This window comes from Scyliorhinus canicula, chromosome 1 (assembly GCF_902713615.1).
Source record: "Scyliorhinus canicula chromosome 1, sScyCan1.1, whole genome shotgun sequence".
Classification (NCBI taxonomy): domain Eukaryota; kingdom Metazoa; phylum Chordata; class Chondrichthyes; order Carcharhiniformes; family Scyliorhinidae; genus Scyliorhinus; species Scyliorhinus canicula.
Genome location: NC_052146.1, coordinates 261,364,137 through 261,388,534, shown reverse-complemented (window position 1 = coordinate 261,388,534; position 24,398 = coordinate 261,364,137). Strand labels below are relative to the sequence as shown.

The following is a 24,398-nucleotide window of genomic DNA, read 5'->3' as shown; positions in this document are numbered from 1 at the left end:
GGCATTATGCTAATTCTCACTTGGTACATTTTAATTTTATTTGGAATTGATTCAGATTAGATATTGCCTCTATTTTAATATCAGGATTCAGTATCAGAGCCGTTGATAACAGTTCATGAATATTGTGCTATTAGAGTTTCAGATTCCCGATAATTGCAAGGTTTGGGGGGGAGTATTGACTGGCCTGGATTCTTTGAATCCATCACATGGCAAGTGGAGGTAAAATCTCACCACAGAGATTACTAGATCTCTCAGTGAGCGTTCTTCGATGTTAACGACAAGCATCTTTGCTTTTGAGCTGATTGTGCCCTGACATATTGGCCTTGATTTGTGTACTCCGACCCATATTGGCCTTGATTTGTGTACTCCGACCCATATTGGCCTTGATTTGTGTACTCCGACCCATATTGGCCTTGATTTGTGTACTCCGACCCATATTGGCCTTGATTTGTGTACTCCGACCCATATTGGCCTTGATTTGTGTACTCCGACCCATATTGGCCTTGATTTGTGTACTCCGACCAATATTGGCCTTGATTTGTGTACTCCGACTCATATTGGCCTTGATTTGTGTACTCCGACCCATAATTGGCCTTGATTTGTGTACTCCGACCCATATTGGCCTTGATTTGTGTACTCCGACCCATAATGGCCTTGATTTGTGTACTCCGACCCATATTGGCCTTGATTTGTGTACTCCGACCCATATTGGCCTTGATTTGTGTACTCCGACCCATATTGGCCTTGATTTGTGTACTCCGACCCATATTGGCCTTGATTTGTGTACTCCGCCCTATATTGGCCTTGATTTGTGTACTCCAGCCCATATTGGCCTTGATTTGTGTACTCCGACCCATTTGGCCTTGATTTGGTGTACTGCGGCCCATATTGGCCTTGATTTGTGTACTCCGGCTCACATTGGCCTTGATTTGTGTACTCCAGCCTATATTGGCCTTGATTTGTGTACTCCGACCCATATTGGCCTTGATTTGTGTACTCTGGCTCATACTGGCCTTGATTTGTGTACTCCAGCCTATATTGGCCTTGATTTGTGTACTCCGGCCTATATTGGCCTTGATTTGTGTACTCCGCCCCTATATTGGCCTTGATTGTGTACTCCGACCCATATTGGCCTTGATTGTGTACTCCGGCCTATATGGCCTTGATTGTGTACTCCGGCCCATATGGTCTTGATTGTGTACTCCGACCCAATGGCCTTGTTGGTACTCGACCCATATTGGGCCTTGATTGTGTACTCTGGCTCATATTGGCTTGATTTGTGTACTCTGGCTCATATTGGCCTTGATTTGTGTACTCCAGCCTATATTAGGCCTTGATTTGTGTACTCCGGCCTATATGGCCTTGATTTGTGTACTCCGGCCAATATTGGCCTTGATTTGTGTACTACGGCCTATATTGGCCTTGATTTGTGTACGCCGACCCATATTGGCCTTGATTTGTGTACTCCGACCCATATTGGCCTTGATTTGTGTACTCCAACCTATATTGGCCTTGATTTGTGTACTCCGGCTCATATTGGCCTTGATTTGTGTACTCCAGCCTATATTGGCCTTGATTTGTGTACTCCGGCCTATATTGGCCTTGATTTGTGTACTCCGACCCATATTGGCCTTGATTTGTGTACTCCGACCCATATTGGCCTTGATTTGTGTACTCCAGCCTATATTGGCCTTGATTTGTGTACTCCGACCCATATTGGCCTTGATTTGTGTACTCCGACCCATATTGGCCTTGATTTGTGTACTCCGACCCATATTGGCCTTGATTTGTGTACTCCGACCCATATTGGCCTTGATTTGTGTACTCCGGCCAATATTGGCCTTGATTTGTGTACTCCGGCCATATTGGCCTTGATTTGTGTACTCCGGCCCATATTGGCCTTGATTTGTGTACTCCGACCCATATTGGCCTTGATTTGTGTACTCCGGCCCATATTGGCCTTGATTTGTGTACTCCGGCTCATATTGGCCTTGATTTGTGTACTCCAGCCTATATTGGCCTTGATTTGTGTACTCCGACCCATATTGGCCTTGATTTGTGTACTCTGGCTCATATTGGCCTTGATTTGTGTACTCCAGCCTATATTGGCCTTGATTTGTGTACTCCGGCCTATATTGGCCTTGATTTGTGTACTCCGACCCATATTGGCCTTGATTTGTGTACTCCGGCCCATATTGGCCTTGATTTGTGTACTCCGGCCCATATTGGTCTTGATTTGTGTACTCCGACCCATATTGGCCTTGATTTGTGTACTCCGACCCATATTGGCCTTGATTTGTGTACTCTGGCTCATATTGGCCTTGATTTGTGTACTCTGGCTCATATTGGCCTTGATTTGTGTACTCCAGCCTATATTAGCCTTGATTTGTGTACTCCGGCCTATATTGGCCTTGATTTGTGTACTCCGGCCAATATTGCCTTGATTTGTGTACTCCGGCCTATATTGGCCTTGATTTGTGTACTCCGACCCATATTGGCCTTGATTTGTGTACTCCGACCCATATTGGCCTTGATTTGTGTACTCCGGCCCATATTGGTCTTGATTTGTGTACTCCGACCCATATTGGCCTTGATTTGTGTACTCCGGCTCATATTGGCCTTGATTTGTGTACTCCAGCCTATATTGGCCTTGATTTGTGTACTCCGGCCTATATTGGCCTTGATTTGTGTACTCCGACCCATATTGGCCTTGATTTGTGTACTCCGACCCATATTGGCCTTGATTTGTGTACTCCAGCCAAATATTGGCCTTGATTTGTGTACTCTGGCTCATATTGGCCTTGATTTGAGTATTCCGACCCAAAATGTCCTTCGACCCATATTGGCCTTGATTTGTGTACTCCGACCCATAATGGCCTTGATTTGTGTACTCCAACGCATAATGGCCTTGATTTGTGTACTCCGACCCATATTGGCCTTGATTTGTGTACTCCAACCCATAATGGCCTTGATTTGAGTATTCCGACCCATATTGGCCTTGATTTGTGTACTCCGACCCATATTGGCCTTGATTTGTGTACTCCAGCCCATATTGGCCTTGATTTGTGTACTCCAGCCCATATTGGCCTTGATTTGTGTACTCCAACCCATAATGGCCTTGATTTGTGTACTCCAACCCATATTGGCCTTGATTTGTGTACTCCAACCCATATTGGCCTTGGTTTGTGTACTCCGGCCCATATTGGCCTTGATTTGTGTACTCCAGCCTATATTGGCCTTGATTTGTGTACTCCGGCCCATATTGGCCTTGATTTGTGTACTCCGGCTCATATTGGCCTTGATTTGTGTACTCCGGCTCATATTGGCCTTGATTTGTGTACTCCAGCCTATATTGGCCTTGATTTGTGTACTCCGACCCATATTGGCCTTGATTTGTGTACTCTGGCTCATATTGGCCTTGATTTGTGTACTCCAGCCTATATTGGCCTTGATTTGTGTACTCCGGCCTATATTGGCCTTGATTTGTGTACTCCGACCCATATTGGCCTTGATTTGTGTACTCCGGCCTATATTGGCCTTGATTTGTGTACTCCGGCCCATATTGGCCTTGATTTGTGTACTCCGACCCATATTGGCCTTGATTTGTGTACTCCGACCCATATTGGCCTTGATTTGTGTACTCCGACCCATATTGGCCTTGATTTGTGTACTCCGACCCATATTGGCCTTGATTTGTGTACTCCGACCCATATTGGCCTTGATTTGTGTACTCCGACCCATATTGGCCTTGATTTGTGTACTCCAACCTATATTGGCCTTGATTTGTGTACTCCGGCTCATATTGGCCTTGATTTGTGTACTCCAGCCTATATTGGCCTTGATTTGTGTACTCCGGCCTATATTGGCCTTGATTTGTGTACTCCGACCCGTATTGGCCTTGATTTGTGTACTCCGACCCATATTGGCCTTGATTTGTGTACTCCAGCCTATATTGGCCTTGATTTGTGTACTCCGACCCGTATTGGCCTTGATTTGTGTACTCCGACCCGTATTGGCCTTGATTTGTGTACTCCGACCCCTATTGGCCTTGATTTGTGTACTCCGACCCCTATTGGCCTTGATTTGTGTACTCCGGCCAATATTGCCTTGATTTGTGTACTCCGGCCTGTATTAGCCTTGATTTGTGTACTCCGGCCCATATTGGCCTTGATTTGTGTACTCCAGCCTATATTGGCCTTGATTTGTGTACTCCGACCCATATTGGCCTTGATTTGTGTACTCTGGCTCATATTGGCCTTGATTTGTGTACTCCAGCCTATATTGGCCTTGATTTGTGTACTCCGGCCTATATTGGCCTTGATTTGTGTACTCCGACCCATATTGGCCTTGATTTGTGTACTCCGGCCTATATTGGCCTTGATTTGTGTACTCCGGCCCATATTGGCCTTGATTTGTGTACTCCGACCCATATTGGCCTTGATTTGTGTACTCTGACCCATATTGGCCTTGATTTGTGTACTCCGACCCATATTGGCCTTGATTTGTGTACTCCGACCCATATTGGCCTTGATTTGTGTACTCCGACCCATATTGGCCTTGATTTGTGTACTCCGACCCATATTGGCCTTGATTTGTGTACTCCAACCTATATTGGCCTTGATTTGTGTACTCCGGCTCATATTGGCCTTGATTTGTGTACTCCAGCCTATATTGGCCTTGATTTGTGTACTCCGGCCTATATTGGCCTTGATTTGTGTACTCCGACCCGTATTGGCCTTGATTTGTGTACTCCGACCCATATTGGCCTTGATTTGTGTACTCCAGCCTATATTGGCCTTGATTTGTGTACTCCGACCCGTATTGGCCTTGATTTGTGTACTCCGACCCGTATTGGCCTTGATTTGTGTACTCCGACCCCTATTGGCCTTGATTTGTGTACTCCGACCCCTATTGGCCTTGATTTGTGTACTCCGGCCAATATTGCCTTGATTTGTGTACTCCGGCCTGTATTAGCCTTGATTTGTGTACTCCGGCCCATATTGGCCTTGATTTGTGTACTCCGACCCATATTGGCCTTGATTTGTGTACTGCGGCCCATATTGGCCTTGATTTGTGTACTCCGGCTCACATTGGCCTTGATTTGTGTACTCCAGCCTATATTGGCCTTGATTTGTGTACTCCGGCCTATATTGGCCTTGATTTGTGTACTCCGACCCGTATTGGCCTTGATTTGTGTACTCCGACCCGTATTGGCCTTGATTTGTGTACTCCGACCCCTATTGGCCTTGATTTGTGTACTCCGACCCATATTGGCCTTGATTTGTGTACTCCGGCCAATATTGCCTTGATTTGTGTACTCCGGCCTGTATTGGCCTTGATTTGTGTACTCCGACCCATATTGGCCTTGATTTGTGTACTCCGGCCCATATTGGCCTTGATTTGTGTACTGCGGCCCATATTGGCCTTGATTTGTGTACTCCAACCTATATTGGCCTTGATTTGTGTACTCCGGCTCACATTGGCCTTGATTTGTGTACTCCAGCCTATATTGGCCTTGATTTGTGTACTCCGGCCTATATTGGCCTTGATTTGTGTACTCCGACCCGTATTGGCCTTGATTTGTGTACTCCGGCGAATATTGCCTTGATTTGTGTACTCCGGCCTGTATTAGCCTTGATTTGTGTACTCCGGCCCATATTGGCCTTGATTTGTGTACTCCGACCCATATTGGCCTTGATTTGTGTACTGCGGCCCATATTGGCCTTGATGTGTGTACTCCGGCTCACATTGGCCTTGATTTGTGTACTCCAGCCTATATTGGCCTTGATTTGTGTACTCCGACCCATATTGGCCTTGATTTGTGTACTGTGGCTCATATTGGCCTTGATTTGTGTACTCCAGCCTATATTGGCCTTGATTTGTGTACTCCGGCCTATATTGGCCTTGATTTGTGTACTCCGACCCATATTGGCCTTGATTTGTGTACTCCGGCCTATATTGGCCTTGATTTGTGTACTCCGGCCCATATTGGTCTTGATTTGTGTACTCCGACCCATATTGGCCTTGTTTGTGTACTCCGACCCATATTGGCCTTGATTTGTGTACTCTGGCTCATATTGGCCTTGATTTGTGTACTCTGGCTCATATTGGCCTTGATTTGTGTACTCCAGCCTATATTAGCCTTGATTTGTGTACTCCGGCCTATATTGGCCTTGATTTGTGTACTCCGGCCAATATTGCCTTGATTTGTGTACTCCGGCCTATATTGGCCTTGATTTGTGTACGCCGACCCATATTGGCCTTGATTTGTGTACTCCGACCCATATTGGCCTTGATTTGTGTACTCCGGCCCATATTGGTCTTGATTTGTGTACTCCGACCCATATTGGCCTTGATTTGTGTACTCCGGCTCATATTGGCCTTGATTTGTGTACTCCAGCCTATATTGGCCTTGATTTGTGTACTCCGGCCTATATTGGCCTTGATTTGTGTACTCCGACCCATATTGGCCTTGATTTGTGTACTCCGACCCATATTGGCCTTGATTTGTGTACTCCAGCCAAATATTGGCCTTGATTTGTGTACTCTGGCTCATATTGGCCTTGATTTGAGTATTCCGACCCAAAATGTCCTTCGACCCATATTGGCCTTGATTTGTGTACTCCGTCCCATAATGGCCTTGATTTGTGTACTCCAACCCATAATGGCCTTGATTTGTGTACTCCGACCCATATTGGCCTTGATTTGTGTACTCCAACCCATAATGGCCTTGATTTGAGTATTCCGACCCATATTGGCCTTGATTTGTGTACTCCGACCCATATTGGCCTTGATTTGTGTACTCCAGCCCATATTGGCCTTGATTTGTGTACTCCAGCCCATATTGGCCTTGATTTGTGTACTCCAACCCATAATGGCCTTGATTTGTGTACTCCAACCCATATTGGCCTTGATTTGTGTACTCCAACCCATATTGGCCTTGGTTTGTGTACTCCGGCCCATATTGGCCTTGATTTGTGTACTCCAGCCTATATTGGCCTTGATTTGTGTACTCCGGCCCATATTGGCCTTGATTTGTGTACTCCGGCTCATATTGGCCTTGATTTGTGTACTCCGGCTCATATTGGCCTTGATTTGTGTACTCCAGCCTATATTGGCCTTGATTTGTGTACTCCGACCCATATTGGCCTTGATTTGTGTACTCTGGCTCATATTGGCCTTGATTTGTGTACTCCAGCCTATATTGGCCTTGATTTGTGTACTCCGGCCTATATTGGCCTTGATTTGTGTACTCCGACCCATATTGGCCTTGATTTGTGTACTCCGGCCTATATTGGCCTTGATTTGTGTACTCCGGCCCATATTGGCCTTGATTTGTGTACTCCGACCCATATTGGCCTTGATTTGTGTACTCCGACCCATATTGGCCTTGATTTGTGTACTCCGACCCATATTGGCCTTGATTTGTGTACTCCGACCCATATTGGCCTTGATTTGTGTACTCCGACCCATATTGGCCTTGATTTGTGTACTCCGACACATATTGGCCTTGATTTGTGTACTCCAACCTATATTGGCCTTGATTTGTGTACTCCGGCTCATATTGGCCTTGATTTGTGTACTCCAGCCTATATTGGCCTTGATTTGTGTACTCCGGCCTATATTGGCCTTGATTTGTGTACTCCGACCCGTATTGGCCTTGATTTGTGTACTCCGACCCATATTGGCCTTGATTTGTGTACTCCAGCCTATATTGGCCTTGATTTGTGTACTCCGACCCGTATTGGCCTTGATTTGTGTACTCCGACCCGTATTGGCCTTGATTTGTGTACTCCGACCCCTATTGGCCTTGATTTGTGTACTCCGACCCCTATTGGCCTTGATTTGTGTACTCCGGCCAATATTGCCTTGATTTGTGTACTCCGGCCTGTATTAGCCTTGATTTGTGTACTCCGGCCCATATTGGCCTTGATTTGTGTACTCCAGCCTATATTGGCCTTGATTTGTGTACTCCGACCCATATTGGCCTTGATTTGTGTACTCTGGCTCATATTGGCCTTGATTTGTGTACTCCAGCCTATATTGGCCTTGATTTGTGTACTCCGGCCTATATTGGCCTTGATTTGTGTACTCCGACCCATATTGGCCTTGATTTGTGTACTCCGGCCTATATTGGCCTTGATTTGTGTACTCCGGCCCATATTGGCCTTGATTTGTGTACTCCGACCCATATTGGCCTTGATTTGTGTACTCCGACCCATATTGGCCTTGAGTTGTGTACTCCGACCCATATTGGCCTTGATTTGTGTACTCCAACCTATATTGGCCTTGATTTGTGTACTCCGGCTCATATTGGCCTTGATTTGTGTACTCCAGCCTATATTGGCCTTGATTTGTGTACTCCGGCCTATATTGGCCTTGATTTGTGTACTCCGACCCGTATTGGCCTTGATTTGTGTACTCCGACCCATATTGGCCTTGATTTGTGTACTCCAGCCTATATTGGCCTTGATTTGTGTACTCCGACCCGTATTGGCCTTGATTTGTGTACTCCGACCCGTATTGGCCTTGATTTGTGTACTCCGACCCCTATTGGCCTTGATTTGTGTACTCCGACCCCTATTGGCCTTGATTTGTGTACTCCGGCCAATATTGCCTTGATTTGTGTACTCCGGCCTGTATTAGCCTTGATTTGTGTACTCCGGCCCATATTGGCCTTGATTTGTGTACTCCGACCCATATTGGCCTTGATTTGTGTACTGCGGCCCATATTGGCCTTGATTTGTGTACTCCGGCTCACATTGGCCTTGATTTGTGTACTCCAGCCTATATTGGCCTTGATTTGTGTACTCCGGCCTATATTGGCCTTGATTTGTGTACTCCGACCCGTATTGGCCTTGATTTGTGTACTCCGACCCGTATTGGCCTTGATTTGTGTACTCCGACCCCTATTGGCCTTGATTTGTGTACTCCGACCCATATTGGCCTTGATTTGTGTACTCCGACCCCTATTGGCCTTGATTTGTGTACTCCGACCCATATTGGCCTTGATTTGTGTACTCCGGCCAATATTGCCTTGATTTGTGTACTCCGGCCTGTATTGGCCTTGATTTGTGTACTCCGACCCATATTGGCCTTGATTTGTGTACTCCGGCCCATATTGGCCTTCATTTGTGTACTGCGGCCCATATTGGCCTTGATTTGTGTACTCCAACCTATATTGGCCTTGATTTGTGTACTCCGGCTCACATTGGCCTTGATTTGTGTACTCCAGCCTATATTGGCCTTGATTTGTGTACTCCGGCCTATATTGGCCTTGATTTGTGTACTCCGACCCGTATTGGCCTTGATTTGTGTACTCCTACCCATATTGGCCTTGATTTGTGTACTCCAGCCTATATTGGCCTTGATTTGTGTACTCCGACCCGTATTGGCCTTGATTTGTGTACTCCGACCCGTATTGGCCTTGATTTGTGTACTCCGGCCAATATTGCCTTGATTTGTGTACTCCGGCCTGTATTGGCCTTGATTTGTGTACTCCGACCCGTATTGGCCTTGATTTGTGTACTCCGACCCATATTGGCCTTGATTTGTGTACTCCGACCCATATTGGCCTTGATTTGTGTACTCCGGCCCATATTGGCCTTGATTTGTGTACTCTGACCCATATTGGCCTTGATTTGTGTATTCCAACCTATATTGGCCTTGATTTGTGTAATCTTACCACGGGTAGGGAAGTACCAAAGTTTATGAAAATTTCTTACAACCAAATTTTTCTGAAAACCATATTATATTTCTAAAAGTTGTTTAGTTGAACATTAGATTCAGAATTATTTTTCCCTGAAATATTAAATGTGTTTGCAAAAACTAGTAATTAGCTGAAGGTCACATTTTAATAGAAGGTCTTTCACCGGTCAGGATCTTGTCCAAATATGTTCAGTAAGCAGGTGGCTAAGCACCTGTGTATATTGTAAACTTATTGCAGAATATTTGTTATTCCATAAATTTGTAAAAATCGTAGTTTGTATCGCTCCAAAATAAATGACTGGAAACACCTGTATTTTCTCTGGAAGAAGAACAAGGCCCTGTATTTTGCTATTCTGACCACATCTGTTGATTCCGTTATGGCAGCCTACAGATCAGCTGTGAAAGTTTAATGCTCTGATGATTTGACACTGCAAGCAGCATTTTAATCATGGCGCACCATTCATGACAGAAGAACAGGAAGTAAATATTTCATGTTACATTGATTGTACTTTATTCATGTATGCATCATCATTATTAACTAGCTTAGTCAGAGAGCCATCTGTACTAGCATGCCTCATTGTTGGCACTAATTGATGGTTACACGGGAGTCAGGGGCATTTCCTTTAATGTGGAAGAAACAATATTATGTATTTGTGTTCATTCTTCATTGACATATTCATCTTGGTATCCAGATTTGTACTCACCACTCCGTGGGACATGGTTGAATTTGCAGAATCAGCTGGACCTCCCTCTGCATTGTAAAGCAGATTATCCAAGATTACCCTCAGCAGGGATAATTGGAAAGTTGTAGGTGGCCTCAAATCCCTGTAAGGACTTTGCCACCTGGGGACGTAGGCAGCATTAACGCCGCCCTTTAGGCCCCACATTTTCCTACTTTGACTGACTGTTTCCACCATCCCCTAGACCCTTCCTGATTCCACATTTCCGTGCTCCCGGCCACACCACCTATCTCCCATGGATCACTCTTCCATTCCTCCTTGCTCGTGGGCCCATTCCACAACCCCCTTCCCCCACCATTGATTCACGCTTACTGGTCTCCAAGCTCCATGCAAATTTCTATTCTCCTGCGCCCCTCCCACAGAGTTCTACAAGGAAAACTGCTGACCTCGCACACAACTGCACAAAGCCAACTTGCACGCCATCTTTAAACGAGTGCGAACTGGATATCATAAGTGGGCCACTGACCTTATCTTAAAGGTGGGACATAAATTCAAGAGCTTATGAATTGCATATGGTTCAGTAGTTTGGGTTATATTCTGTCCTTGCTTGATCCATGAGCAAATTTGAAAGAACACCGCTTTTTATTCCTTTGAATCTTTTGGAAATAACGTTAAACCCACTTTTCTATTGGATGGATATGAAAGTTGCCATGGCACTCTAGGAAAACATAAATCTCCCTGATGTCCTGGCCAATGGATATCCCTCCACTAGCAACAATAAAAAGACACTCTGACGTTATGATCGTGGTAGAGAACAGTAACTTTATTTTTAAGTGGATGAAATTTACTAAGAGGGCATTCGATGATTACTTGAATAGGAACAATATACAAGGGTGCAGGGAAATGGCACAAAACCATAATGTCCCTTTGGAGAGCCAGTGCAGACACAATGGACCAAATGGCCTCCTCTGTATCGTAACAATTCTGTAATTTGGTGATTGAATTAAAACAACAAGATCTCATAGTTTTAAACAGCAGAAGAATTTTTACAATGCAACCTTTCCTATCCAGAATTAACTTGGAGAAGACATGAATTAGCAGGCGAAGGGGAGGAGGGAGCTACAGGCGAGCTTTGATCTGTTGTCCATTAGGAAGGCAGTGTGCCAATTGAGGTGGGCAAGGGGAGCAGTTTATGAGTATTGGGGAGAAGGTGGGACGCAGGTTGGCAGGTTAACTTTGGAGGGAGGCGGCGGCGAGGGAAATTATTCAGGTGCGGGATAATATGGGGAAATTGGTGGTGGCCCCAGGCCAGATTAATAGGGTGTTTGAGGAGTTTTAAGAGAGATTGTATAGGGCGGAGCCACCAGGGGAGGATCGGGAGATGCAGGACTTCCTGGACGGTTTAGAACATCTGAGATTGGGGAAGGAGGTTAGGGCCACATTTCAGGGGGCAATAGGGGAGCAGGAGATAAAGGAGGCAATTGGGAGGATGAGTCGGGGAAGGAAGCAGGGCTGGATGGATTCCCAGTGAAGTATTATAAGAAATTTAAGGATAAGTTGACACCGCTGATGGTGGGGATGTTTGAGGAGGTGATAGGGAAGGGGCTGCTGCCACAGACTTTGGGGCAGGCCTCGTTCTCCTTACTGCTAAAGAAGGACAAGGATCCGACAGAGTGTGGGTTGTACATGCCAATTTCGCTATTGAATGTGGATACGAAGATATTGGAGACGATGTTGGCGGTTAGGTTGGAGGAGTGCCTCACGAAGGTGATAAGGGAGGACCAGACGGGATTCGTGAAAGGGTGGCAGCTATTTTTGAATATTAAGAGAGTGTTGAATATAGTTATGGCACAGGCGAAGGGGAGGGAGACAGAGGTGGTGGTTGCCCTGGACGCAGGAAAGGCATTTGATCGGGTAGAGTGGGGATATTTGATGGCGGTGTTAGAGCGGTTTGGGATCGGGCTGCGATTTGTGGAGTGGGTACGGTTATTGTATAGGGAGCTGAGGATGAGTGTCCGCACGAGCAATATGAGTTTTGGGTATTTTGCTCTGCGCCGGCGGACCAGGTAGGGGTGTCCTATGTCCCCTCTGTTATTTGCACTGGCGATCGAGCATTTGCCCATCGCGTTGAGGGGTTCGGGAGTGTGGAAGGGAATACTGCGGGGGGGGTGGGGGATGCTTTATACGTGGATGATTTATTATTGTACGTGTCAGAGCTGCGGGCGTTGATGGGGGATATACTGGAGATGCTCTGAGCGTTTGGGTCCTTTTCGGGTTTAAGCTAAATTTGGACAAAAGTGAATACTATATGGTGTCCTGGCCTGGGTGGGGGTGCTGCTATTCCGTAGGGCGGCGGCCCACTTTAGATGGCTGGGGGTGCAGGTGGCGCGGGACTGGGTGGGGGTGGAGGGGGTGCTCTAGTTTGATGAGGAGAGTGAAGGCGAACATGGCAAGGTGGGATGGTCTTCCTCTGTCGCTGGCAGGTTGTGTGCAGGAGATTAAAATTTATGTGTTGCTGCGGTTTTTGTTCATATTTAAGTGCCTGCTGATCTTTTTATCAAAGGGTTGGGGTGGCTGGGGCTCATACAGTTGAAGGTGGTATATAAGGCGCACCTCACGAGGGCGAGGATGAGCCAACCCTTTGAAGATGTATGTGAGCCAGTGGAAGGAGCCCCGCAAATCATATTCACATGTTTTGGTACTGTCCGAAACTGGATGGGTAGTGGAGAAAGGTCTCTAAGGTCATCTTGGGGGTGATGCATGTGAGGTTCCAATCAGGGCCCCGGGAAGCCATATTCGGAGTGTCGGACCAGCCTGGGCTGCAGGCCGGAGCAGATGTCTTAGCTTTTGTCTCGCTGATTGCCCGAAGGCGGGTCCTGTTGGGGTGGAGGTCAGCTTCTCCGCTCTGTGCCTTGGTGTGGCGGGGGACCTGCTGGAATTTTTCACGCTCGAGAAGGTGACGTTTGAGCTGAGGGGGAGGATGGAAGGGTTCTACAATTCGTGGGCATTGTTCACCATGCACTTTCAAGAATTGGATGCCATTGAACATTAGGGGGGGGTTGAGTATTGTTTGTTGTTTACCGTGTGTGTGATTACCGTGGATTCTTTTTTGATCGATCTTGTTTTGTATTTGGGATTTAGAGGGGATGTTTGGGTTTGTATGTTGAAGGGATGCTGGTTGGAGATTGCTATTGTATGTGTTATTGTTGGTTATCTGTTGTTGGGTGTATATTTGATGAAAAAGTTGAAAATGAGAATAAAAATATTTTACAAAACAAAATGGGCAATCTTTTTAAAAATGTATTAGCTCATGGGATGTGAGATTTATTCTGGGTTGCTAGATTACTAGTCAAGTGACAACACCACGACACCTCTGCGTTGGAGTACAATGTGGCAAAGTGTGAAGCACAAAGGGACTTGGGGAGTCCTCGTTCAGGATTCTTTTATGGTTAACATGCAGGTTCAGTTGGCAGTTAGGAAGACAACTGCAATGTTAGCATTCGTTTTGAGAGGACTAGAATACAAGAGCAGGGATGTACTGCTGAGGATGTATAAGGCTCCATTTGGAACATTGTGAGCAGTTTTGGGCCCCATATCTAAGGAAGGATGTTCTTGCCTTGGAAGGGGTCCAGAGGAGGTTCACAAGAATGATCCTAGGAATGAAGGGCTTGTTACATGAGGAGTGGTTGAGGACTTTGAGTCTGTACTCTCTGAAGTTTAGAAGGATGAGGGGGGGATCTCATTGAAACTTGCAGAATACTGAGAGGCCTAGATAGAGTGGGTGTGGAGAGGATGTTTCCATTTGTCGGAGAGACTAGAACACGAGGGCACAGTCTCAGACTGAAGGGACGATCCTTTAAGGGCAGCATGGTAGCACAGTGGTTAGCACTGTGGCTTCACAGCGCCAGGGTCCCAGGTTCGATTCCCAACTGGGTCACTGTCTGTGCGGTGTCTGAACATTCTCCCCGTGTCTGCGTAGGTTTCCTCCGGATGCTCCGGTTTCCTCCCACTAGTCCCGAAAGATGTGCTGTTAGGTAATTTGGAGATTCTGAATTCTCCCTCAGTGTACCCGAACAGGTGACGGAATGTGGCGACTAGGGGCTTTTCACAGTAGCTTCATTGCAGTGTTAATGTAAGCGGAGAAGAGAAGGACCCCACGGAAGCAGCCCGCCCTTGATCAGTGGGCCCCGATATATTTACTTGTGAAATATTTACTTCCTGACACTTACCTGCCAGGTCCCGCCGCGTGTGCGGAGAGTAATCCACGCTGGCGGGACTGGGCAAAACTTGTCAGCCACTCGGCCCATCAGGGCCCGGAGATATGCCGGGGGGGGGGCTGCTGTCAACGGTCCCCGACTGGTGTGGCGGTAATCCCTCCGGTGCCCGTAAAATGGCACCGGAGAACAGGGAAGCCGGGTCGGAGAATCGCGGCACCCGTCTCAGCTCCCCAGCCGTGCTGCTGAAGGGACTGATCAGTGTCCTGTAATATCTCCCAACAGGATTCAGCCTCTGCCTTGAGGCAGGATCTGATGTATAAAAGCTTGTTATCTTCTGTACCTTAAATATTATAATCTCCAGTCAATCAACTATCACTACCAAAGATGCTCAATACCCTCACTCTGGTCATTTTTCCACAACGCTATTTGTGGGGCAATGCTAGACTAAAATTGCCTGTATTTTGTACATCACATACAACATAGGAACAGAATTAGGCCATTCGGCCCCGCGGGCCTGTTCCACCTTCTATAAGATCTTGACTGATCTGTTTGTGTTTGGAATTCCACATTCCCATCTACTCCCAATAACCTTTGTTGATTTCCTTACCTAACAATCGTCTATCTACCTCCGCCTTAAAAATATCCAATGGCCCTGCCTCCACCGCCTTCTGAGGCAGGGTATCCCAAAGTCGCACAACCCTCAGAAGAAATTGCTCCTCATCTCTGTCCTAAAAGGGTGATCCTTAATTTTAAAACAGTGCCTCCTATATCTGGACTCACCCACCAGAGGAAGCATCCTTTCCATGTTCACCTTGTAAAGACTGTTCAGGATCTTGTATACTTCAATTAAGTCACCCTTGACTCTTCTAAACTCCAGTGGAAATAAGCCTAGTCTGATCAACCGCTCGCTCCAGGCATCAAACCAGTAAATCTCCCCTGAACCACCTCCAATGCATTTATATCCTTCCTTGACCAAAACTCCACACAGTATTCAAGATCTGAGTCACCAATGCCCGGTGTAGCTGAAGCATAACATTCTTATTTAATGTTTAATTCCTCTCGTAATAAAGGGTAGCATTCCGTTAGCCTTAATTACTTTGTAGCTGCATATTAACTTCATGTGATTCATCTACTGGACCATCTAGATACCTCTGCAGCTCGGAATTCTGTAGCCGTTCTCTGTTTAAGTAATACTCTGCCTTTTTATTCCTCCTGCCAAAGAGAGCAATTTTATTATTGTAACTCTGTTAACTCCCAACTAACTGGAATTAATTTATATGGAGCACTAATGTGCTTTGTCACAGAAAAAAACCTGTATTTGTAACCATGACTAGCCACAATACCTGACTTTTACAGAGTGGAGGTAAAGCACTTTCCCATCCCCACCACATGGACAGAAAATTGGACGTGTGTTTTTTATTTGATTTTTACTTGTGTGCATTGTAATCATTCCTTTTCAATTTTTTAGCGGGAGAAATTAAAGTCCCCATCATTACCAAATATTGTTATTATTTCGTAATGCACTTCAGTCATCCTTTTACCATTTTATTATATTCAGAAATTAAAGTTCCACTTGCTTGGCATGGCATATGTTTTAAAAATGCAGTCCTTAAATTCTTTTTATGAATAATGAATCTACAAAGCCTTGTAATGCTCTGTGTCCTCAGACCACCTGTTTCAAATTGTTACATGGTTTGTATGACTAGCAGAAACCAAGTGGTTTGCTTTCAGCCTGGGAGATCTGAAGTGGAAGAATTAAATTATTTATAAAACTGGGAATTTAAAAAAAAAAATCTCATTCCAAATGGTAACACATTTGGTGCGAATCTCTGGTTTTGGGACAAAGTGCTCCCGCTAGCAGGAAAAATGGAGTGGTTCCCACTAGCACTAACAACATCGGTGAGTTGGGATTCTCATACTTTTACTATGCTAAATTATGCATAGTGGAGAGCACGCTGGCTAGCCTGCACATGCCAATCTCGGGCCAACATTTTGAGTGGGTGCCCCGATCCCAGCGTCCAGAGACAGGGTCCCCTCCCTCTCACAACCCAAATGTTGATCCCCGACCCCCTACACACACATACACACACAGCCACCTCAAAGCATTTTTCAGGCTTAGAAAAGAGGAAGAGAAACCACTTAGCATTGTTGAAGTGGCTATTAGCTGTCAATCAAAGCAAGGATGCTTACAAACATTGCGGCCACGGTTAGGAACTTCAGATGCATTTAAGTGTGAAGGGAAAGTTAAACAAACAAACCTGCCTGCTGTGATTAAATCATTACGCTGTCAATCAAAGGCTAGCTAAAGATGCTACGCTGTGAAATTGAATGAATGCAAAGCATTTCAAAGGATCTCCGGGGATTTCAAAGCTTTTCAAGTGTTGTGAGCTTTCTAGGCAGACTCGGGCACTTCAAAAAGCAGCAATGTTAAAAGCATGGAGTTGAAGGAGCAGATGGGAGGAAATGGAAAGTCCTTGAGGCTTCTTGGCTTGAATCTTCAATGAACTGTTTGTTTGATCTGCTCATCAGCTTTCAGGCAGATCAGTATAAAATGAGAAGGCCACTTTAATGTTTAAACTGTTCACAGAAGAGGATGATGATTTTGAATGGAGGGCTGCCTTAAATCACCAAATCCAATGATCTTTAGGTTGTCCAGAGCTAGAAGGGTGGGTTGGGAGAAGAGAAAGGTGGGTTGTGGGGGGGGGGGGGGGATTTGGGATTCCAACCCATTAATCGCATTCAGATGAATGCATATTACCTGTTTGCATGTTCTTGCTGGCTCGGGGTGGGAAGCCCACAATGGCCGATGGGTCAGGACTGGAGACTCAGGACGACCTGGCGCCGATTGCTTTTTTGGGCCGGCGAGGAATTCATCGCCAGATCAAAGCTGATTTCATAGTAATTTGCTGCTTTTTGAGTTGTCAGTCTGCCTTCGACTGTGATCCATGTCCAGTGTTTTCCCTTTGCTTGCCAACCAACCTGTATTTTCCCAACAATGCTTTTTTGTTGTACCCCTGACAATGTGTTGATATTTACTACAAATCACCTGCAAACCATCTGTATAGTCCTGACGCACTTGATAACGAAGCCTATTTTCTCTTCATCCTCAAAGCTGGTTTACAGTTAACATGTTTGTTTGAAGGAATTATATTTAACAGCAATTGAAAATTTAAATGAGTAAAAATTTTGGAAGTAAACCCGGGATGAATTGGTTATAGATTACTGCTCTTTTGCTTGGGATGGTTTCTTCTGCCAAAGTGTAACTTTCAGAGGAGTAGAGAAATTCACAAAAGGCCAACAGCAAAACCCATTTGGCTGTTTGCCTTCAGCTATTCTATGAATACTTTGGTTCCTGATTAGAAAATAGTGCTGAAATCAATGATTTTGCTCATTTCAATGGAAAAATAGACTCCAGTTTGAAGATAGTGTTGCATGAGTTTCACTAGGTTTGTTTGCTAATTTATGATGTAGACATAGAGGGAGTTGTAGGAAAATAGATTTGAAGATTCTGATGAATTTGTTACATTGGCTTTGGAAAGAGGCAAATGGAGAGTTTAACTTAAAATTGTCTGTAGTGTCAACCTTTTATATGATAGTCAAAACACTAAATCTGATTCTTTAGTTTAAAATAATGGTAATGACCAGGATTAGCTGTTTGACAAGTAGGCTGCCAGATAAAGTTTAAGATCCAAAGTCCTACCATCTATTTGTTATTTAAATGTAAGCTGCGACATTAAATAGAATCACAATTTCTGTGAAATTCAAGAATACACAAAGTACAGCACCATTTGTGACTCCTCATATAATGAAGCAGTTCATGTCCAAATGCAGCAAGACCTGGACAATATCCAAGCTTGGGCTGACAAGTGGCAAGTTACATTTGCGCCACACAAGTGCCATGCAATGACCATCTCCTACAAGAGAGCATCCAACCACCGCCTCTTGATATTCAATGACATTACCATCGCCGAATCCCCCACAATTAACATCCTGGGGGTTACCATTGATCAGAAGCTGAACTGGACTAGCATATTAATACTGTGGCTAATTCACAAAACCCTGGCCAAACCCGAACCAACCCAACACCTCCAACAGATACGCCCACTCCACCCGATCCAAGTGCCTTCTCCGCATCCATTGCTACTACTACTTCTTCCTCCTAATCTCCGACGACATCAGAATGACATTGGGCAACCTGCACACATTTGCCGACAGCTGCCGCCCCTTCACAAACCCTGTCTAATCCTCCCCAATCCGCCACGGCACACAGTTCTCTATCCGCGACGCTAACAACTTTGCATCCACATTAAGCAGCCAATAGGCCGGTACGACCCGCACTGCTCTGGGTCCTTATCTTTCTTTAAAATTCAAGAAATTGACGTCTGCAACAATGTTGGTGGAGCTCCCTCCTTCCCCTCACCTCATTATATATCCCCACTTGCAGAGGCCCTGCCTTCCCACCAAATGTCTTATAAAACTCTGCTTGGAACCTATCCGCCCCCGGGGCCTTCCCTTCCTGCATTGATCCTACACCGTCCATCACCTCTCTCAGCTCAATCGGGGCCCCCAATCCCTGACCCTTCTCCTCCTCCTCCACCGTCAGAACTCCAACCCGTCCATGAACCCCCTCAACCCCTTCGCCACCGCATTCATCCCAGATTGGAACATAAACATCTACCAGGACCACCGGCATCTCCTGCAGCCTCCCACTAACCATCATGTGCCTACCCGCTGGGTCAGCTACAATACTATCCACCTCGAAGGCCACTTTCTTATTTACCAGCACCACCTCCCCCTCGCCTTCATGTCCAACTCAGAGTGGATCACCTGCCCTACCCATCCCTTCCTCAGCCACGTTTGATGTCCCAACTTCAGGTGCGTCACCTGCAGGAACACAAAGTCCGCCTTCAAACTCCTCTAACGCATGAAAACATGCAACTGCTTAACTGACCCATTCAACCCTCGCACATTCCAAGTAATCAGCCTGGTCCGGGGCTTTCTGCCCCCCTCCCCTGTCGATCAGCCATACCCCTTCTTTAGCCTCGGCCCCCCCCCCCCCCCAAAAACTCCCACCTCCTGGCACTTCTGTTTCACTTCCATTGACTAGCCCAACCAGATAGCATGGTGCCCCCCTCCCCTGTCCAGGGCTCTGACTATACACCATCCCTCCAAGGAACACACATGCAAGGGAAAAAAAAACACACACTTAGTATTTCAGTGTATCTATCTTTATGAGCACCACTGGCAACAGCATCTTTCAAACCCGTAACCTCTACCACCTGGAAGGACAAGGACAGCAGATGGATGGGAACACCAAATAACATGACATCCTAACGTGGAACTTTATCAGTGTTCCTTCACTATCGCTGGGTCAAGCTCCTGGACCTATCTTCCTAACAGCACTGTGGGTGTTTCTCCAACATATGGACTGCACCAGTTCAAGAAGGCAGCTCACCACCACCTTCTCGAGGACAATTAGGATGGGCAATAAATGTGGGCCTAGTCAGCAGCGGCCACATCTCGTGAATAATAAAAATTCCTAATTGCCCTCGAAGGTACCCTGGATCAACTATGTCCAAATTTTGAGACCGGAGTAATGGGAGGGCTCTAAGTGCTCTTCATTATATTAGAGCACATGGGGCAGTAGCTTCAACGGCAACTTCTGGATTTTCTCACGTAGGAGAAATCTCCACAGGATGTGTTCTAATAGCCCTTACCTATTTGACTCAACACTTAAGACCATAAGACATAGGAGCAGAATTAGGCCCATCAAGTCTGCTCTGCCATTCAATCATGGCTGATATGTTTCTCATCCCCATTCTTCTGCCTTCTTCCCTGACCCCCTTATTAATCAAGAACCTATCTTTCTCCGTCTTAAAGACACTCAGTGATTTGGCCTTCACAGCCTTCTGCAGGACACGGTTCCACGGATTCAACCACCCTCTGGCTGAAGAAATTTCTTCTCTTCTCTGTTTTAAAGGATATTCCCTTTAGTCTGAGTTGAATCAATGCAATGGCAAGAACTTGGGATAATTGGCCACAAGTGCCCCATTCAAGATACCAGAAAAACTTAGGACCGGTACATTCAGGAGTAAATGAATTCTTAGTAGTATGATAATGATAGTTGCTAATCAACTATCTCTTGGCTCTGAAAATTTAAGTTTACAAGTGTGGAAGCATCATTCATTCATTCAGATGTTAATTAATGTTGGAGGTGTGCGCTTGTGTGTGTGTTCTCTCTCCTGCACTCTTTTCCTCTTGCTTTCCTGCTCTGGTTTTCTTGCTCTCTCAAACTACTCTCTCCTTCCCAATCCTAATTTTGCTTTCTGTACATGATGTAAATGCAGTATATATTTCCTGCTTCATACTTCCTGGTTTAGACTCTGCGGGCCTGAGTGTGGTCCATTAATTGCTGAGTGCAAAAAACATGGCTACGTCTTCGATTTGATTAACCTGCCCAAAAGTGAAAATATGTATTAATCCTTGTGCTTCAAGTTGAACTCTGGAAGTCCAGTTGATGTTGAGATTACAAATTGTGAAGTTAAATAAAATATTCCAAGAGAATCTTAGAATTTACAGCACATAAGGGGGTCAGGGGAGAAGGCAGGAGAATGGGGATGAGAAATATATCAGCAGGGCCTGCTCAAAGCACTGGCAACTCGGGCTGTTGCCCGGGGCGCCATGTGCTAGGGGGCGCCAGACTCGGGTCCCGCGCATGCGCAGTTGGGCCGGCGCCAACCAGCGCATGCGCGGTGGCCGCACTCCCCCAGGGTGGCCGCACTCCCCCAGGGCGGCCCCCCCCCCCCGGTCCGTCCCCTCGGTCCGCCCCCCCCCGCTCGCACCGCTCGGATCCCCGCCCCCCCCCCCTCGGGTCTGCCCGCCCCGCCCCCCCCTCGGGTCCGCCCCCCTGCCTCGGGTCCGCCCCCCCCCGCCCCCCCCCCCTCGGGTCCGCCCCCCGCCCCCCCTCGGGTCCGCCGCCCCCCCCTCGGGTCCGCCGCCCCCCCCCTTGGGTCCGCCCCCCCCTCGGGTCCACCCCCCCGCCCCGCCCCCCCCTCGGGTCCGCCCCCCCCCGCCCCGCCCCCCCCCCTCGGGTCCGCTCCCCCCCTCGGGTCCGCTCCCCCTGGGTCCGCCCCCCCTCTCGGCCCCGCCCCCCTCTCGGCCCCCCCCCCCCGCCCCCCCCCCCCCCCCCAAGGGCGCCGAAGTTCAGCTTGCCCGGGGCGCCAGCAACCCTAGGGCCGGCGCTGTATATCAGCAATGATTGAATGGCAGAGCAGACTCGATGGGCCTAAAATTTGATTTTAAATGATTTAATAGTCTCTCCCCCAAGCTATTTATGGTAAAGGATTGCATGTTCTAGGGCTGCACAGTGGTTAACACTGCTGCATCACGGCGCCGAGGTCCCAGGTTCAATCCCGGCTCTGGGTCACTGTCCGTGTGGAGTTTGCACATTCTCCCCGTGGTTGCGTAGGTTTTGCCCCCACAACCCAAAGATGTGCAGGGCAGATGGAGTGGCCACGCTAAATTGCCCCCTTAATTGGAAAAAATGAATTGGGTACTCTGAATTTATTTTTTTTTAAAGGATTGCATGTTCATACTAGGTCAGAGTCTATCCTCTCTTGTTACCAATTTGCAAACCAAGGGCACGATTCAATGGCCTCATCTTCCCGACCTCGTGGCACGACGAGGCAGATGAATCTTGCGGGAGGCCTCTTGCGAGATTCTCTATGCCTGAGACATGAAATTCAACCGAACCTCGCGCGATGCTGCAATCTGCATATTTAAATATGTTTTATGACTCATTTAAATATACTTTCGCTGTATTCTCCCGGGGTCTGGGAACTAACGACCTTGCCAGCGAGGACTCAACTGGTCCACACAAACGTGGACCAGGCCTAACAGCACCTGTGGGGTTTCCTAGGCATTTGGAGACCCCTGGTTAGTCGGGAACAGGGCAAGGTGGCCCCCTGCCTGGGTGGCACTGCCAAGGGTATGGGCGTGTGAAGGGTGGGGGGGGATGAAGGGTGGGTATGAAGGGGCCTAATAAAGCTTGGGGGGGGTAATGGGAGGGGGTCCTGAAAGGGGGGCTACGGAGGCTTGAATAGAGAAGGGCCCTCCGTGTTCCTCACTTTGGTGGGTAATGCCCATGTGTGCAGGGGTGGAGTGGGGCAGGGTACATTGCCCGTGGGTAGGGGGTGTGGGGGACCCTCAAACTCACTTAGAGATCAGGACACTATTTCAAAATGGCGGCCCGATCTCTGAGGAGCCCGTCTCATTGGCAAGTTCAGCTCTCCAGTGTTGAAAACATTCCAGTGTGGGTTAGATCGGAGAGAAACCCCTCAAAGCCCAAAAAATGATGAAGAGTGGTTGAACAGCGGTGTGGATCTCGCTTAAATAGCCGACGAGAAACACCCACCAAACTTGCCCAAAATGGCACTCAGAAATTCTTTGGTTGAATCGCGCCCCATATCCTTCAAAATTTGCTTTTTTGAAGCATCTCTTCCATTCTTTCCTTCCCAAATGTGAGATATGGGTGGAATTCTCCATTGACTGACACCGAAATCGGGAAACGCAATTGGGCGGACAATAGGTTCTGATGCTAAAATCGCAGTGTGCGCCGACTTGACACCAAATCGCAATTCTTTGTCACCTCAACAGCGGCGTCAATGTGGTCCAGGACGCACATACAGTAAACACCATTTGCATATCATTAGCTCGCCTGACCTGGTATTCTCCGGGCCTCCGCGATTCTCTGCCTCCAATAGGCCGAGTTCCCAATGGTGTGGTTCACTTGTGTTTTTAAAAATCGTGAAACTGGCGACGTGGTTGCTGAGGGAGAGAGGGGGGTTATGGAAAGTGTCCAACATCACCATAGTTTGCTGACAGTTGTGCTGCTGGCTGGGGGGGCTTTAGCCAGGAGGTGGGTTGTGGGGTCAGGGTGGAAGGGCACGGAACACCATTACCGCAGCCGGAAAGGCAGCCATGCAGCTGCGCACACCGCTGACAGCCACTGCGAACCTAGGGCCACGGGCTGAATTGATGTCCCCCCAGGCCACCCCTCAGGGCTGTTTAGCACAGGACTAAATTGCTGGCTTTGAAAGCAGACCAAGGCTAGCCAGCAGCACGGTTCAATTCCCGTAACAGCCTCCCCGAACAGGCGCCGGAATGTGGCGACTAGGGGATTTTCACAGTAACTTCATTTGAAGCCTGCTTGTGACAATAAGCGATTTTCATTTCATTTCATTTCTAGCCCCAGCTAGCCCATCAGCTGTATGGGTGCACACCTGCACAATCAGTGCCATCTTGTTGGCTGGGATGGTGTGCGTGGGGATTCCATTGCGACTGCAGCTTGTCAGCCTCCCAAATGTCAATCACGGACCCGGTGAATCCCGCACCGTTTTTCCTTGGAATCGATTGTGTTCCATGTGGCGCCGGCGCTAGCCCTTCCACATTTGCTGAATCAGTCCAGATTTGGAACCAGTTTTGCTGTCGTGGAACTCCACGAATCCTGCCCCGACGTCAACACTTAGGGCACGATTCTCCGCTCCCCATGCCGGGTGGGAGAATGGCGGGAGGGCCCCCCGACTAATTTCACGACCCCCAGGCGCACCCCGTGATTCTCCCACGCCCCGCTCGGAAGAATTGCTGCTCGCCGTTTTTCACGGCGACTGGTGATTCTCCGACCCGGATGGGCCGAGCGGCCTGCCGTTCGCGACCGTTTCACGACGGCGGCAACCACACCTGGTCACTGCCGTTGTGAAAACGCCGTGAGATGCCCGTTTGGGCTTGTAGGGGG

General features: G+C 47.4%; 1 protein-coding gene across 4 annotated transcripts in view; it reads left to right on the top strand.

Moving 5' to 3' along the window:
* Positions 1–24,398, top strand: part of hhat (hedgehog acyltransferase) — a 363,838-nt gene that overhangs the window by 14,540 nt on the left and 324,900 nt on the right. The window lies entirely within an intron of this gene.